This window comes from Podarcis melisellensis, assembly GCF_964234715.1.
Source record: "Podarcis melisellensis genome assembly, chromosome: 12".
NCBI classification, from domain to species: Eukaryota; Metazoa; Chordata; class Lepidosauria; order Squamata; family Lacertidae; genus Podarcis; species Podarcis melisellensis.
Genome location: NC_138544.1, coordinates 49,568,971 through 49,586,732, shown reverse-complemented (window position 1 = coordinate 49,586,732; position 17,762 = coordinate 49,568,971). Strand labels below are relative to the sequence as shown.

Here is a 17,762-nt window from a genome sequence, read left to right as displayed (position 1 = left end):
ATAAAATCAGCATGACCCCACTCCTTTAATTAAAAGCAGTCAGTTCCCAAAAGCTTAGTCCATGCATAGGCAAACTCGGCCCTCCAGATGTTTTGGGACTACAATTCCCATCATCCCTAGCTAACAGGACCAGTGGTCAGGGATGATGGGAATTGTAGTCTCAAAACATCTGGAGGGCCAAGTTTGCCTATGCCTGGCTTAGTCATTCTCAGAGGGCCAGCCCTACTGTTGGACAGAGGAAGGAAGCTGTTACGAGCTGCTGATTCACCCAGCAGTGTCACAAAAGACCCAGCATTGTCACGAAAGAGTTCTTTATTTTATTTATTTATTTTTACTGTCAGGGAGGGGAAGAGTCTTTCTGCCTCAGGTGCAAAAATAACTTGACCAGTTTAGCTACTATTACCTTGAGTGGGGTGGGCAGGCTGAAGGGCCATTTGCTGCTCCACTTCAGGCAGCAAAATGTCTTGAGGGTAGCTCTACACTTCCTGCATTTGTCTTTATGGAAACGACCCGCTTGGTAAATCCTGTTTGCTGAAGACACTTTCTCTTTCTGCGCACGCAGAAGGCAAAAGGCAATGCTGGCATCAAAACGAATGGGTCAGCCAGGCAGGTAAGATTCAATATGAGTTGCTTGTCTTTAGGATCTAAACGAGCTTTGCTTACAAGGGCTCATCCTCTATTTCCCCACGACTGTCTCTGAATCCTTCCAAGGATTAGCATTAGGAGTGAAGCCAGGCAAACAGGGAAGGATGCAAATGGCTTAGCTGGGATTTCTCAAGCACAGCTCAGTGTCACTCAAAAGTGCCTTTAACCATCTCTGTTACAGGACTGAGATTTCCTGATCTTATAGTGCAGGTGAGATTTATTTCTCTTTGAAACAATCTCTCACTTTACTGTGGATGTATCACTGTAGATCTGGATAAAACTATTGATGAAAGGAACAACAACTTGCAGGGACAGCATGACTATGGTCTGGAGTCAGATAAGCATGGTGACCGTTCTCAGTTGAAGCAGCTGGTGACAGCACAATCATCCTAGTCTTGCTATGGTAATTGACGCCTCCAAACGTGACTACTCTTCTGAATTGTCATTGTGCTTATCTTGAATACAATTAGGCTTGATAAAGACTCACTGAAATAAATGGACATAAGTTATTTTATTTATTTATTATGTTTCTATACTGTCCTTCACCCAAAGATCACAGTGTGGTTTATGATTTAACCCCCCCAACCAATACATAACACAGTACAAACAAAACAATACTTAAAAGCCTACCCTAGAGATCCACCAGGAAACAGAATTAAATAAAACTTTGGTTTTTATGCTCATGGGATTGTAAGGGGACAAGGAGCATATCAGCAGATGTGATGGGTGTGTAATTATGTACGCAAGTTCTTGGAAGCGGATTGTAATGGAGATTGACATTATTGTTGGCAAACTGATGACCTTTGATGCTAAGCATCTTATACATTTTTGATGGTGCCAATGTTGACCTTACTTCTCAACAATTATTTCTATATCTGTTGGTTGCTGCTCATCTAGTGATCTCTCAAGTGTGGAAAAGGTTCGCATATTTATTTATTTATTCTTGCAATCTGCAATTCAGACTAAGTTTAGCAAAGTTAACTTCCATTGAAATCAATGGGACTTCATTTAGTCTTGACTAACTTGCTCCATTGATTTCAGTGAAACCTTAGCTTAGCTTGGATCCAATCCCATGTTTCAAAATCCCTGCACTGTTTGACATCCCTACCAAAGTTGAATAATATGAACACACCCCTTTCCCAAATTCTGACTATTGTTTGGTAGTATTAGATGAAGCCTTGCAGCGGGATAATGGACAGCCTACTGAGAGTTTGTGTTATGCTTCCTTTACATTAGTGTTGATTGATAAAGTTGCATAAGAACTCCAGATATGCTGCCAATTGTTTTATTGCTGCTTTAAATTTGGCTAAAGGCGTGGGAGAAAGATGCTTTGCATGACAAGCCATTAATCTAAGCCATCACTAACCATGCAGAAACTCTGATTCTTTTTACACCAGCCTGCTGCAAACTCTCCCAAAATTAGTCACAATCAATGACCATGGGTGGGTAATAGACATGTCATCAATCAATGATTCTCCCAGGGGTAGACTATTGATGAAACTTAGTACTGTGTACTGTGCACCAGGTAGAGTTCTCACTTCTCTGATTTACCAAGGAAGTAAAACAATCGTGATGAATGAAGCAGTGGGGAGGACATTAGTGGCATTTGTCTATATGAACCCTATGGGTTCTTGGAAGGCCAGAAAGAAACTGTGAGACTGATACCGCCAGTAAGATAGCAAACACATAACAAAGACTTGAATATATCATTCCCAGGTGCATTTGATAGTAGAAAGTAAGTGTGTGTGATGTGCACATATGTATGGATGTGTGTGTGTGTGTCAGAGTGTGTGTTGATGTTGCCCTGATTGCTTTTTGCAACCATCATCTGGCCCTTGGAATCAGGGCCATGAAGGAATACGGCCCTCAAGCCGAAAAGGTTCCCTATCTCTGTTTGTGATTGTGGTAATGTAGGGCCCTGACCGCAATGCGTCTGAGGAAGGCAGCAAAAGCATTTTAACATTTGTGGGTGTCCCCACCCTTAGCCACTAAGTTGTTTTTCCTAACCTATAAAAACCAAGGGCAGGCGAATGCTTCTGGCAATGCATTTCAGTTCCTTTGTGTGTGAAAAAGCCTGTCTTGGCTTTGGGAGGTAAGAAATAAACAAATTGATACTTTGTCCCCTAAGCCTCCTCAAATATTTCCTTGGGAAGAAAATTACTTCCATCTGTTCTGAGTAGGTTGTTCTAGTGAAAGATAGACCTATTTGCATGAAAATAAGTGTCCTTGTTGTTGTGGCTAACCCTACTGAGAATCTTGTCTAATGCCACAGTTGAAGCAAAGTTCACGAGCGGTTCTCTGCAATGACAGGGTTATGATTATCTCCGTAGAATTACCTATTTATTTATGAGCTTGGGTTATTTCATCTTAAGTAAATATGCTTGACAGTTGCTGTTGTTTGTTTGGATTATAAAAAATCCATTTCTGCTGGTAAGGTGGATTCTGAGTTAATCCTGGAAGCCCTCAGAAGTTAATATTCTCAGTGTATTCCTTTCTTCACCAACTGCTCTCCCGGTCTTCTTGACACAGAGCTCACCCAGACATTTATAATGAAAGTTGTGCTTGACTGTCACAATCCTGTGCAAGCACAGAAAAATCACAGAATGTGGCACTGGATGCAGAATGGAACTCTGGGGACATGGCAACATTTCTATACAAATTGTCACAATCACCCTTTATCCCACTGGTAGCAATAATGAATTCTTCGTGTCACACCTAGAGACCTCCACTCCACTTGTCGATGTTATTCTCGAAATATCATCACATTCTTCTCTGTGCATCATCACAGCATATGCCAGAGAGTCGGCTTTGTTTTTAGTTACGTTCCCCCCACCTTTTTAATCCAATCCTCCACCGCAGATTTCTGTGTTTCAAAATAGAGAAGAAATGCAGGTGTTAGAATCAGCATAGTTTATTGAACGTAAATGTTATGTGTGATTCATCTGTATAAACAAAGCTTGCAAGGAAAAATGTGGAAGGCTCCTGTGGGTGTTTTCATTTGTGAGATGCTAAGCTCTGAAGTGGTTCATTGTTTTCTACCTAGAAAAACGTAATCTTTTACTTTAGGGCCAGGATAGGGACTCTCCAGATGTTTTTGAACTTCCAGCCGGCATGTTCAGTAGTCAAGAATGAAAGGGGACTGAGTATGACAGATCACCGATTCTCCACTCCGTGTATGTGTGTGTGTTAATTAGAAAAGGCTGGGGTCAGTACTTTAGCCCAGCTTGGTTGTATATCCTGGCTAATAATGCTACAAAACTCAGGGTAGAAACTCCATGGCACTTTATAGTTTACAACAGGTATCCCCAACCTTTGGGCCTCCAGATGTTTAGGACTACAATTCCCATCATCCCTGACCACTGGTCCTGTTAGCTAGGGATCATGGGAGTTGTAGGCCAAAACATCTGGAGAGCCGCAGGTTGGGGATCCCTGGTTTACAACTTTCAAACTTATTTTGAAAGAATTTGCTATTTTACCTCTTGAATGCTTCAGAAAGCAGCTTACCACCTCAAGCACTTGTAATTATGCTCCCTATCTTATCCGCTTCTCTTCTGTTACTTTCATATTCTTATCCATCACAAGCTAGGTTCTGGGGAGAAGGAAACAACTCACATTTGCAGAGACACCAACCGTGAAGTTGTATATATATCAGGGGTAGCCAACAGGGTTTCCTCCAGATGTTGTTGAACTACAACCACCATCTGTGGCCATTGGCCATGCTGGTGGGGGCTGCTAGGACTACCATGAGGCTACCCCAGAGAGGACTACCATGAGCTGTAAATCCTACTGAGTTCATTAGGGCTAACTTCCTGATAGGTCTGCATACGACTGCAACCTAAAGCAGATTATAGGATCATTAAGGACGATCTCTCTGAAGATAAGAAGATCATTAATCTCCAGAAATGAAATGTTTGGCCATTTGACCACACATTTTGGGGGGACGGGGAAACTAATGCTTTTTTTTTTAAATGGACACCACAAATATCTGGACAATCTCTATATTTCTCTATATTGTTGCATGCCACCCCAATCTCTGAGCATTGTGAGATTCCATGGGTTCCAGGCGCTTACCATGTTTCCTTCAGCATGAGACACAATGGAGGCTGTGGTGTCTTTAAGATACGTGCTTTATTTACATATACAGTCGTACCTTGTAAGTTGAACAGCTTAGTTCTCGAATGTTTTGGCTCCCAAATGCCGCAAACCCGGAAGTGACTATTCTGGTTTGCAGAATTTTAGGAAGCTGAACATTCAGCGGGGCTTCCACAGCTTCTGATTGGCTGCAGGAGCTTCCTGCAGCCAATCAGAAGCCATGCTTTGGCTTCCGAACGTTTTGGAAGTTCCGTTCGACTTCCAGAACGGATTCCGTTTAGCTTCCAAGGTACGGCTGTATATACAACCTGATCCTATGATGGAGAGGCTCACAGCATTAAAAACCTTGCTTCCCTGGGTAGTTCTCTCCACTTTGACTAGGATCTGCAAAACCCAGTTCTCCCTCTGCAAAGTGGGAGGTATGGTTTGTTTTGGGGGGAGTGGTGTCTACTGCCCTCACACTCTCAGTCAGCTTTGTTTTTCTCAGTAAAGTTTTACACAGCACAATCTGGTATGCAGTGCTGTGATATCATCACTTCCTCTGTGTTCCCTGATTGCCTGGATTAACATCAGGAAAGCAACATAACTAGAGGTGGGGTTGCAATATTTTGAAGAGCAAAAAAGAGGACACATTCTACTTTTAACTATAGATCTCTATGACAACTCTCATTTTACATACCCATGAAAGAGAGGGTGTGTCCTGGAAAAAGAGGACATATGGCAACCCTATAAGGAGGACAAACACATAGTGGAAAACAGGCAAAAACAAACAAACAAGCGGATCTCACCACCATTAGGGAAGGAATTTTAGGTGAACATTTTAACTCCTCAGCAGTGTATTTTCAACTCAAAAGGAAAGAATATTCTACCCAGCCCTAATTTCAAATGCTTCTGTAATGAAATGGAAAACTAGAAAGTACTCAGATATCCATTAAGCTCCCAACACAATTCTTCAGTTGCTAATTAAAATAATAAGAAGACACAGTCATGGAGCTGAAACGCATTAGCAGAGATCTTTAAAAATTAGCTAGAGCTTGAAACAGAAAATCCCTTCTGTGCCTGCTTGTAAAAGACTGGCTGATAAATGTTTACAAGGAATCAACACGGGACGGAGACCTTGGTAGCCATTGTTCGTGCCACCATCATGTACAATGATGCTGGAATCCAGGTTTTTCCAGGTTTGTAAATTACGCTGGGCCCCAGCAGATGAGTATGAGCTTCAAAATGGGACTCCAAAGTCATATCTTATATGGCAAATATAATTAAGGATGCATAAACACAGTGCAATTGGTCCTGGAATGAAGTATTGAAAACAGGAATCACAGAACAAATATGCACATGTGCTGATTGCCAAGAAAAGAGAATTGGGAGGAGGCAATGAAATCAAATCCTGTCTAGTGCTGAAGAGAGTTTCTGAAGCTTTATTAGCGAAAGCACACCATTGAGCTCACCTAATATGCACTAAATCAAAGGAGATTATAATATGCAGCACTGCTGTATAAAGGCACCGGTTTTAGGTCACCTAGAAAAACTCTCGCTTCGCAACAGCTTGGAAATAATATACCGTATTTTCCGCTCTATAAGATGCACCAGACCACAAGACGCACCTAGTTTTTGGAGGAGGAAAACAAGAAAAAAAATATTCTGAATCTCAGAAGCCAGAACAGCAAGAGGGATCGCTGTGCAGTGAAAGCAGCAATCCCTCTTGCTGTTCCGGTTCCTGTGATAGCTGCGCAGCCTGCATTCGCTCCATAAGATGCACACACATTTCCCCTTACTTTTTAGGAGGGAAAAAGTGAGCCTAATAGATAAAAAAATATGGTAGTTCACAGTTTGGCACAAGCAGGCACCTGAAACACTTGCGAATGTTGAACAAAGCAATTGAAAGGGAGTTGTGTGTAAGTGTTTTTTTTATTATTATTATATCTTAATTGCCCCAAGACTGCATGGTTAATAAAGTTGAAGGGCTCTCTCCTCAATCAGTATTGATGAAACACCTCGAAACTAACAGTCCCTGTAGGCTCAATAACAGACACGGGAAACACATTCCATTCAGTAAGCTCTACTTTAAAGAGAAGCCTGCATTGCAGGAGAAGAGGAGGGTGGAATCACTGCAAATAAAGATACATCAGTTCTGCAAGTTGCGTGTGGGAGAAGTGTGCAACGAGGTTCTCAACAGGGGGAAGCTGGCAGTCATGCAACTGTGAAAAGCACACACATGGAGGAGGGTTCACAATCCACTGGAAAAGGGAGATCAGCAGTGTGGAGACCCCAGAAACAGGAGGCAGAGATTGTGAGCAGGCAGGCATAGGGGTCGTGTTTCACTATTTTATCCAGGGTGCCCCGAAGCCTTCTGTTGTTGTTGTTTAGTCGTTTAGTTGTGTCCGACTCTTTGTGACCCCATGGACCAGAGCACGCCAGGCACTCCTGTCTTCCACTGCCTCCCGCAGTTTGGTCAAACTCATGCTGGTAGCTTCGAGAACACTGTCCAACCATCTCGTCCTCTGCCGTCCCCTTCTCCTTGTGCCCTCCATCTTTCCCAACATCAGGGTCTTTTGCAGGGAGTCTTCTCTTCTCATGAGGTGGCCAAAGTATTGGAGCCTCGGCTTCACGATCTGTCCTTCCAGTGAGCACTCAGGGCTGATTTCCTTCAGAATGGATAGGTTTGATCTTCTTGCAGTCCATGGGACTCCCAAGAGTCTCCTCCAGCACCATAATTCAAAAGCATAAATTCTTCAGCGATCAGCCTTCTTTATGGTCCAGCTCTCACTTCTATACATCTGTTTTATTCTGTTACCAGAGTCCAATGGTTGGCCTTGTCCCCATGGCTCCGTCCCACCTCAGAATGGGCAAATTGTGATGGGAGAGGCACAATTGGCCTTCTCCATTGACGTCAGGGGCTGGCAGGATGCTGAGGAATATGCACTGGGGAAAGGGAGCCTGGAGTCGGACTCAGAGGAAGGGGGGCAGTGGTTTGTAGGGGCGTGTACCAGCCAAGAAGCAAGAGTTGGAGGCAGGGGAAGGTCAGAGCTAGAGGGTGGAGTGCAGGATGGGTTGGAAGAAGGGGAGGAAGAGGCAGGTAGGGCAAGTGAAGGGTCAGGTGCTTCCCCCACCTTCTGCATCACTGTATCGCAGATCTAGGAGGGAACTGAAAAGGGAGGAGCACAGGACGTTTCCATGCAGATGCAGTCTCTAGCTGCCCATCGAGTAAACTGGTGGGGGTGGGAATGGTCCCCTGCGGCTGCAACTGCTCCATAGAGCGTGGACCTGGGAATAGCTGCCTAGCTGTCAGATTGATGCGTGTAGATGCCCAGAGCTGTAGAAGCGACTGTGTTGTTTTTGACAGTAAATACTTAACTATCTGCTGTGCGCATTCCTTTGACTAGGAAGCACCACAGTTGGGCTCAGATCATACATCTCTCGGATTGCAAAGGAGCCACTCTGCCATCCAGGTATCCTAGGAGAGGCATGGGGGGGGCAAGTCGCAGTGGAGCATATCCCATGAATAAATCAGGCTTCACATTAGAGGAGCCGTATGAAGTGGAGATGCATCAGAATCAGCAACCACACCACTCATTCCATGCCATGATATTTTTTTTGCTCTTTTAAGAACATTTTTTGTTTATTTATTTCACAAAAGTTTATACCCCACCCAAAGAATACCTCAATAAACTACCAGTAAAAAAAAGTTTTAAAAAACTATTCAAAACAAGAAAAAATAATTAAAATAAAAAATAAGCTAAAAACTGGGGCAGTTCAGCCAGCAGAGCCCGAGACTCTTTATCTCAGGGTCATGGGTTCAAACCCCACATTGGACAGAAGATTCCTGCATTACAGGGGATTGAATTAGATGACCCCCGTGGTCCCTTTCTGTACACCCTTGTACAGCCCACGTCATCAGCGCCTGCATGGGTTGGGTGTCCGGAGCACCTTCTCTGACCTTCCAATCACAGGAACGTAGGAACAGCAACACAGCATTCCTGAGGAATAGGTCCTGGTGCAGTGGACTCACATTTGCTCATGTGAGCACCTCAAATGCAGCAGAGTAATGGCAACAAAGCTGTGGAGGTTTTGTTGCATACCTAATTTATTTCTTCTAATTAAACACATAAAAGAACATAACAAACATGTATGAGACAAACAGCTCTGTCATACTGCCATCTTGTCTCTAGACAGTAGGGACAGAAGTCTGGAAGAGTAGCTTCTGCTCCCACCTTTCTCTCAGACAGAAACAAACATGATCTGGTGACCTTGCAATGGGAGGGATGAAAATACTGACAGTCCCTTCCAATTCTACAGTTGTATGATTCTACGTTGCATGTATGAAAACATACGGCAACATTCTGCGTGTTTGGAAAATGCTTTTAGCTGGCCGAAAAAGAGTACAGTGAAGGAGCCTGCCTGATGTCAGTAGGCAGTGGTTTCCAGTTGGTGCAGCCACGCTAAAAGATCAGTTTCTTATGAATCCAGAATGAGTGTTCTGTGCCACCTGCAACCGTGCCAACCTGCAAGGCAATCTTGGAGGTCATCTGGTCCCAAGCTGTTAAGGGCTTTATATACTGATTGTAAAGGGATGCGGGTGGCGCTGTGGGTTAAACCACAGAGCCTAGGACTTGCGGATCAGAAGGTCGGCAGTTCAAATCCCCGCAAGGGGTGAGCTCCCGTTGCTCGGTCCCTGCTCCTGCCAACCTAGCAGTTCGAAAGCACGTCAAAGTGCAAGTAGATAAATAGGTACCGCTCCGGCGGGAAGGTAAACGGCGTTTCCGTGTGCTGCTCTTGTTCACCGGAAGCGGCTTAGTCATGCTGGCCACATGACCCGGAAGCTGCACGCCGGCTCCCTTGGCCAATAAAGCAAGATGAGCGCCGCAACCTCAGAGTCGGCCACAACTGGACCTAATGGTCAGGGGTCCCTTTACCTTTATACTGATTGTAACACCTTTAGCTTGACATAGTAGCATAGTAAACTGCCCCATGTCTAGTCAGATCATTGATCCATCTAACTCAGTACTGTCTGCATGAAGTGGTAGTAGCTCTCTGGGGTTTAAAAGAGGCGTCTTTCACATCTCTAACTGAAGATGCCAGGAACTGAGCTTGCACTGTGTTGCTAAGCCAAAACCCTTTCCCCTGTTCCACACTCCCTCATTAAGGGACCTGCCTCCTTCTCTCAACCCCAGCGATACGTTCAGAAAGCAGACAAGTCTATTTGCGGGCTCATTCCCAAAGTATTCCCCATTCTTACTTTCTGGGTTCTAATTGCGTTTCAGATTGTGTGTATACATCACTAATATTCTGTATCTTCATTTTCTGGCCTGTGTAGTAATTGAGCGTTCAGTCATTGTTCTGCCCTCTTTTCTGTCAACACTTATTAAAATGAAGCAATTAGCTATTGTCTTAAATGGAGTTTAGGGGTATGGCTCATTAGTTTTAGGCTCATTACAATTAACTGGGATGATAAATGTAAAATCCCTTTATTGCGGGCCCCTGTGCAGGAAAGTTGCAAGGCTTGATTATCCTGCGTAAATGTTAATTCAGCACAGAGTGCGCTGGAAGTAGCATTTTCTGCTGGGCCTGCTTGCTTTTTTGGGGGGGAAATGGTTCTGTAACACAAATGCTATTAAAAGTACTAAATCTCAGGTCCTCCTTGCCAGGGCTAATGTGCTCATGGCAACCAAAATTCCACGTGCTGTACTTGGGGATTGGGAAGAAATTCAGTTTAGTTTTAATTTTATTGTGAACCTCCTCGCTTCCTGAAATGAGGCATGGGCCAAAAAACACAGCTATCCTTCGAAACATGAACTTTCTTGGCTTTTGCAATGCAGCTCTCTGGCCAAAAAAATATGTGAGTGCAAATATGTACATAAGGGGAAAGGGAGCATTTTAAAAGATTATATTTGTGCAGTGGAGGGCACAGAAAAAAGCATTGCATTAGGGTACGATTGCCGTATTTCAAAAAGTGAAAATCCAGAAACAAATTCCGGATATGCCTGGAAGATCTTAGATGTATCGTAGCCCAACATTGCTTGCCAAAATCTCTATGCTAGGAGATATGACCCCTAAAATCCTGATGAAAATTTGTGAGGACTTTTAAAAAATAAAACAAAATCACAAACTAGTGAGGAAATGTGGGCGATGGAATTAAGACTGGAGAAATGAGAAACTGAGACAAACACTGTTAAGTTGTGGGTGAACATATCAGACGACACAGCGATTCTTCAAACAGCTCTTGTTTATTCAGAGGCCAGAACAGAACTGAACTGAAGAGCTCAGCCAGCCTGCTTATATAGAGCTCCAGTACAACGTTACTGTAGCAACTTTCTAAAACTATCCAATCACTGAACGTCACTTTCGATCCTTCATTTGCATAACTATCTACAGTATCCCCCTGCTGGCCCAGGGTGAGAACTTCAGTACATAACAAACACGACTGGCACATTTGTCCATTCCTAACTGCTAAGACTTATATTTGAGTCTTCTGGCGGCATTCAGTCTTTTTTATCTCCCACTTTATTCTTTGCTCTAATTACTCTGCATTCTATTTTCTGTTATTTTATTTTTTTAAAAACTGAATTATTTTGTAGTGTTTTTTTTTTTTTTGCAGTGTTCTTGCATAACATTGCAGGTTATTCATTTATAGGATTAAACTGGTTCCTGGGTATACCAATGCAAAATGTCTACCTTGATCTCCTGAGTTATTTGGAGCAGATTAGCAAGGCTTTCTTGTCTCAATATTTTAAGTACTTACTACCCATTTTTGGAGCCTTCATTGAAAGCCTTTTTGGCTGAAGGGTCAGGATATAAATCCTGAAAGGAGAGAGAGAGAGAGAGAGAGAGAGAGAGAGAGAGAGAGAGAGAGAGAGAGAGAGAGATGGAAGCATAAGAGTCTACTAGATCAGTCCTATGGCCCCTCTAGACCTGTTCTCACAGTGGCCAACCAGATGCCTATAGAAAATCTGAAGGTAAATTAGTAATCCCAGGCTGCTCCCCCCCCCGCCTTTTCTAAACCAGACTGCTGTTCAAATGTGGTTTCAGATCTTGGTTAGCAAAGTGACATTAAGCCACAGCTCCCCATTTCAGGTATAAGGTGGAAACATGGCTTTAAAAGTCCAGGACAGGAGTGCCAAAGCTGGCGGACAAGGGGAGGATGGGGTAGAAAGTACAGTGGTACCTCGGGTTAAGTACTTAATTCATTCCGGAGGTCTGTTCTTAACCTGAAACTGTCCTTAACCTGAAGCACCACTTTAGCTAATGTGGCCTCCTGCTGCCACCGCGCCGCCGAAGCAAGATTTCTGTTCTCATCCTGAAGCAAAGTTCTTAACCTGAAGCACTATTTCTGGGTTAGCGGCGTCTGTAACCTGAAGCATATGTAACCTGAAGTGTAAGTAAACCCGAGGTGCCACTGTATAGGTCCAGAGCTCAGACGTTATGTCTGAAACAGAAGGAAGCAGGTAAACTGACAGTATGTAAAGGATGCATATATTGATTTGCATAATTTATAGGGCTGCAACTCGATTAACTGAATATTCATGTGAGTTTTAGCTGGTGAATCTAGCACACCGTTCCCATCCATTTGCATACGGATAAAAACAGTATTCCTGGAATGAAAAAGCCTAGGAGCCTAGGAAGCTGCCTTAGACTGAGCCAGATCTGGTCCATCTACCTTAGTATTGTCTACACGGACCGGCAGAGGCTCTTCGGAACGTTCAGGGAGGGATCTTTCCCAGCCTTACCTAGAGATGCCTTGGGCCCCCTCAAAATTTTCAAGGAGGGGCCCCATAGCAACGTGTACACGCTGTGCATTCACACCACCCAGCATGCTCACTTCGCTCACACATGCTGCACAAGCCACAGTGTGCACACAACACGCAAGCACGCCTTGTGGCGTGTGCACATGATGTGAGCAAGTCACATGGCGCAAGCCCCCTCAATCATGGGGGCATGCAGGTTTGCCTGTGTGTGTCATAGCTGTCAACTTACAGATTTGAAAATAAGGGACCAGCAGCCTCGAAAATAAGGGATCAGCAGCCACAATAAGGGATCAACAATTACTTTGATAAAATACATATTTTGTTGCATGCAAATGGCTAGATACCTATTAGGTCCATAAATTACCATATAGCATATATTCAACAACAAAAAAACCAGCAACAATTTGTTGTTGACAAAGGACAGCTGGACATAGAAAGGGCCCCATTACCTTCAGTAGCTTATTTAAGGGACATCATCAATAAGGGACAGCAGCGGGACATGGCGCTGGGATAAGGGACTGTCCCGCCAAATAAGGGACGCTTGACAGCTATGGTTTGTGTGTGTGTGTGTGTGTGTGTGTGTGTGTGTACACACACTCCAATTTAATCGTCTTTATACTTACACTTAGAGTACTCTATCCCAATGCAACAAAATAGGCCTCTTAACTTGATTTTCTGAAAGAACTAAGCAGTGCTGAAGATGTGAATGAGATTTGCATATTTTCACGTTAACGTTTCTGGCTGCAATCTTGCCTACATTAAGGCTTCCTAAATCTCAGCAAAGTCTCTGAGATTTAAGCAGTCAAACTGTGCTCTGGGTTACAACCAATTCCTCATTTCTATAGCACTGGTACAGTGCAATTCCGCTGCAGCTCCATAACGATCTCTGTGTGGTGCATTTAAGCAGGAATGACAGTCACAAGGCCACCCACAAAGTTTAATTGCTGAGCATGGATTAGAGCCTAAGGCTGCAATCCTAAACACACTGATGGGAAAGTCAGACCCATTTGCATCCCTTATACCAGCTCAGACTCTTGGTCCTTTTGCCCACTATTGTCTATCTTGGCTTGGGTCAGCAGCTACCCAGAGGCTACATTAGACAAAAGTCTTTCCCAGCACCTGCTCCCTGCCTCTTTTAACTAGAGATGCCAGTGCTTAAATTTCTGCAGGCAAAGGATCTGCTCTACTACTGAGTGTTGGCTGCTTCCTCTAACGTGGGGTCCTTCTTTTTCCCTAGTGCCTGGGTTTGTCTGGAAATTGAACCCAGGACTTCTCACATCCATAGTGAGTAGCATGCCCCTAGTTGAACAAATGGGATTTACTTCTGAGTAGTAGGGTGGCCATGTGTCCTACTTTGCAGAGGACAGCCCTCTGTTGGAAGCTCTCCTCTCATGAGCAGGAGCCTGGCAATTGGCTATCAGTATAGTGAGAGAGAGATGACAATAGCTGTCAGTGCTATTTTTCTAGGAAAGAGGATGCTGGAACTCACTATGAACACCTCCCTTGTTCTTTTATAATGGCAGCCACCTGGGAGGTTCCAGAACAGCTGGTGACTCCCAGCTGACAAAAAGCCCTGGTTATTTCTAAATTTGCCCCAAAAGCACTGGTTATTTCTAAAGTACCATGTGCAAATTTCTTGCAAATTGGTGACATCTTTTGTCTGCTTTTCTTTTGGTGGTAATAATCCTTTTTTTAATTATTTTTTGGAGGCAATACAAAATGAGCCACCTTACCTTTATGTTCCATGTGATTTGCAGAAGATTCTGATCATGCTCTTTCGGATGTAATATTTGAGCTGTAGTGAATAGACTCCACTTCAGAGCAGATATTAGCCATTTGAGCTGGTCAAATATTCCCGCCTCCTCAAAGACAACTCTGTACAAATATTTACCTTTCAAAAGGTAAATTGCTTTGAGCACAATTGCTTTTCCTAGCTGCTGCATTGTTGACACTTTTTCAAATGAGTGTTCCCACCCAAACAGGACTCACATAGTGAATGGGGTACTGTATTAATTGCAATGCTATGGAGAGTTCACTTGCACCACTCAAGGTGTCACTGAGAGCAAGTGATGGCAACTGAAAGCAGGTGTAAGTGAGGGCAAAGTGATTGAAGCAGTGCCGAAGGTTCAAAAAAAAGTAGAGAATAGCCACAATTCCTGCTAATGATGAATACTGGCTCTGCCAGAATATGACCTTCCGTAGCTAGTGAAAAGGCAGATTTAGACATATTTAGAGCATCAAAGCATCGTTGTGCTGTTTCAATTATGCATTAGCCTTGACTTTCTACAGGGTCTATTCAAGCACTCAGTACTGAAGTGGACAGCCTGATAGCTTTGAATTGCTATGTGCTTTGGTGAACTCCTAAGAGCTTGTCCCATAGGTATGTGTGCACAACAGTCTTCTAAGAACATGTCTGTTTAATGCAGGCCCGTGCCTGGGTTTGTTGCATCATTTTCAGATAATGCTGTTTCTTGAGATGTGTATTGTCCATTTCAGTATTCTGTAGGCAAGACTAATGGAATGTAGCCCTGATGGTGGGGGATGCCCCCCCCCCATGGAAAGGAACTGGAACATGGTGGACATTTCAGAAAAACACATAACTAAAAGGCCCTTTTTGTAGCCATAAGTACCAGAGGTACTGAAAAATGATCTTGGTTGCTGGGATCCAACTGCTGCATCCTCACTGGAAACATGATCCTTGAGTCATTTAAGCCCAGTAGCAGAAGCTGAGCCTTTGGTCATTCCCAAAAGCAAAGGCATCATCTATTGCTTCATCATCTCCAAGGCTGCCATTGGCTCCCACTTCTAATAATAATTTGTTATTGGATTTTGTATTTTCCTCATACTTCTGATCTCCCAAGCTCTTCTAGCTCAAGCCAGTCCCAATGCTGATCGTTTATGCTGAGCAAGTGTGGACATCTCAGCCCCGATTGATCTGATCCTGTCCACCATAAAAAAATTAATGAGTGCCCCATTCCTTCCCTTATATAAAATGCAGACTAAATTGTTGGTACCTCTTTGATCCATGATCAACCTCTGAAGCAATGCAGAACCCTTTCCTCTTTGCTGGGAATCCTCTTTGTATCAAGTGAACGAAAGTCCCCAGAGCCAGTTTCACCTGACATGTCCTGTGTTGACTACAGAATGCATTTCTGAATGCCCTGGGAGTTCCTCCCTTCCCTGCCTCTCGCACAAGGTGACTAAGAAATGTATTTCAACAGATATAAACAAGAGCCTTCTTGTTTTATTTATCATTACCAAAATATAAAGACAAAAACACAACACAGGCAAATTTACAGCATGTAACCGCTAACAGAAGGTAATGTTCTGGAAAAGAGGAGCCCCTGACTCTGTGTGGGTGGCAAGAGATTTCAGGAAAAAGACTTATTGCACCCCTTCCAGAAAGGGAGCTGTGTTACGTCTGTTGCAGCAGAAGCAAGAACACATTTATTATGGCCCAAGCTTTTATGGACTAAAGTCCATTTCATCAGATGCACGAAGTATTATCAGATGCATGAAGTAGTATCCTTGGTTCTCCCTCTGGAGCAGTTTTAGGGGAGAGGGGCTCCAGCAGGGAGGAATCACTGAAAACCGCTTCCCTCTCTACTCTCCTGATGGAATTCTTACTGTCAGCCAAGTGACACTCCGGCACACAATGCTTTATCCCAATTCAAACCTCATTCATATTATCCCTTCATAATATTTGCATGCCGCTTTCCCACAAAACCACGCTCAGAGGAAACAGGAAAGCATTTCAAACAAACATTGCAAAACCAGCTTCATAATAACATAGCAAAACAATAGCAAATATAATAATGTGCAAAAAAACCCCACCCCACATTGGAATACTATTGATATAAATAACAAGCTACATTCAATTGCTAAAATAACAAGGGAGCTTCGCAGTTGCACCTTAGTCCAAGAAACAACCCTCTTAAGATGTTGCTCACAGTCCCTCTCCTGCAGCAGCTACAAGTGCGAACACTGAACCACTTGATGAATCACAATTCAGTGGTTTATGGACACAAGGTGCACAAAACCTTATGCTCTGATATATTTCAGGGCTGGGGGATTTCAGGCTCTGAAGCCAAATGTTGCCGTCCAGGCTTTTCTGCCTGCACCTTGGGACTCTCCCCAGACCATGCCACACCCCTCATGGGCCTGGCTCCACCTGCTTGTCCTTGAAATGTGATCATGCCTCTTACTTGAGGTGGTGTAGTGGTTAAGAGCGGTAGTCTTGTAATCTGGGGAACCGGGTTCAATTCCCCACTCCTCCACATGCAGCTGCTGGGTGACCTTGGGCCAGTCACACTTCTCTGAAGTCTCTCAGCCTCAGTCACCTCACAGAGTATTTGTTGGGGGGAAGGAAGGGAAAGGAGAATGTTAGCCGCTTTGAGACTCCTTAGGGTAGTGATACAGTGGGATATCAAATCCAAACTCCTCCTCTTCTACTTGCCAGATGGAGAAAAGTGTGTACAGAAACCTCTGGATTAAACATGGATCGAATGTAGTTTACGTACAAAGGGAAGAATTGCACCTGTTGCTCCAGCCACTTCTTGCCACTAGCCATACCAACTACAGGTATGTGACCCCTGGAAGCTTGCCTATGTTGGAATGTGGCCCTTGAGCTGAGAAAGATTCCCCCCTCCTTGATATATTTGTTAGTCATAAGATGTACAAGACTCTTGCCAGATTTGCTGCACCAGGGCAACCCCCCTGGAGATAATTCCTCCTGAGATATTTCACTCCTGAGAGTTTCTTTTCCTCGCATGTCTGTCTTATTCTTTTCTAGATGCAGATGCCAGGAACTACTTTGTTATTATAATAGCCCACATGTGCTGTATTTACAATATATCCCCCTACAAATGGGATCCACTGATTTGCAGGATTAGATGGTGACCCTGCTTCATATCCCCTTCTAAACCAAGCGAGTGAAAATCATTACCGACTATCCGTGAGATGTCCAAAGGGAATAGAGTCTTAGCAGCCTCATCCGAGTCCCTAATGTACTCTAATCCCTAAACAGGAAGGTTGGGTTGCATTGATATGACGCAACGCTCTGGATAAGTAGGGAGATCGCAGAGGCAGAGGACTTGCAGAGCAAATCCTACATCTCTTGTGGAACATATTTAATCAAATGAAGGAGAAAAGCAGCGGCAATAATTCACTTTTCCTGCAATGTTTCTGCAAACTGCCGTGATTGAAATAGAAGGGAATGTTGGCTTCTCCCCCTCCCTCTTTTCTGATCTGACTCTCACAGGGCCATTTCGCACTTTGCAC

At 43.8% G+C, this 17,762-nt stretch overlaps 1 long non-coding RNA gene across 1 annotated transcript in view; it reads left to right on the top strand.

Moving 5' to 3' along the window:
* Positions 1–403: 403 nt before the first annotated feature.
* Positions 404–17,762, top strand: part of LOC309353431 — a 31,019-nt gene continuing 13,660 nt past the window's right edge. Inside the window, exons 1-2 of the long non-coding RNA XR_014161844.1 lie at positions 404–610; positions 16,942–17,063. This is a non-coding gene — a long non-coding RNA (uncharacterized lncRNA). The remainder of the gene's footprint in view (positions 611–16,941; positions 17,064–17,762) is intronic.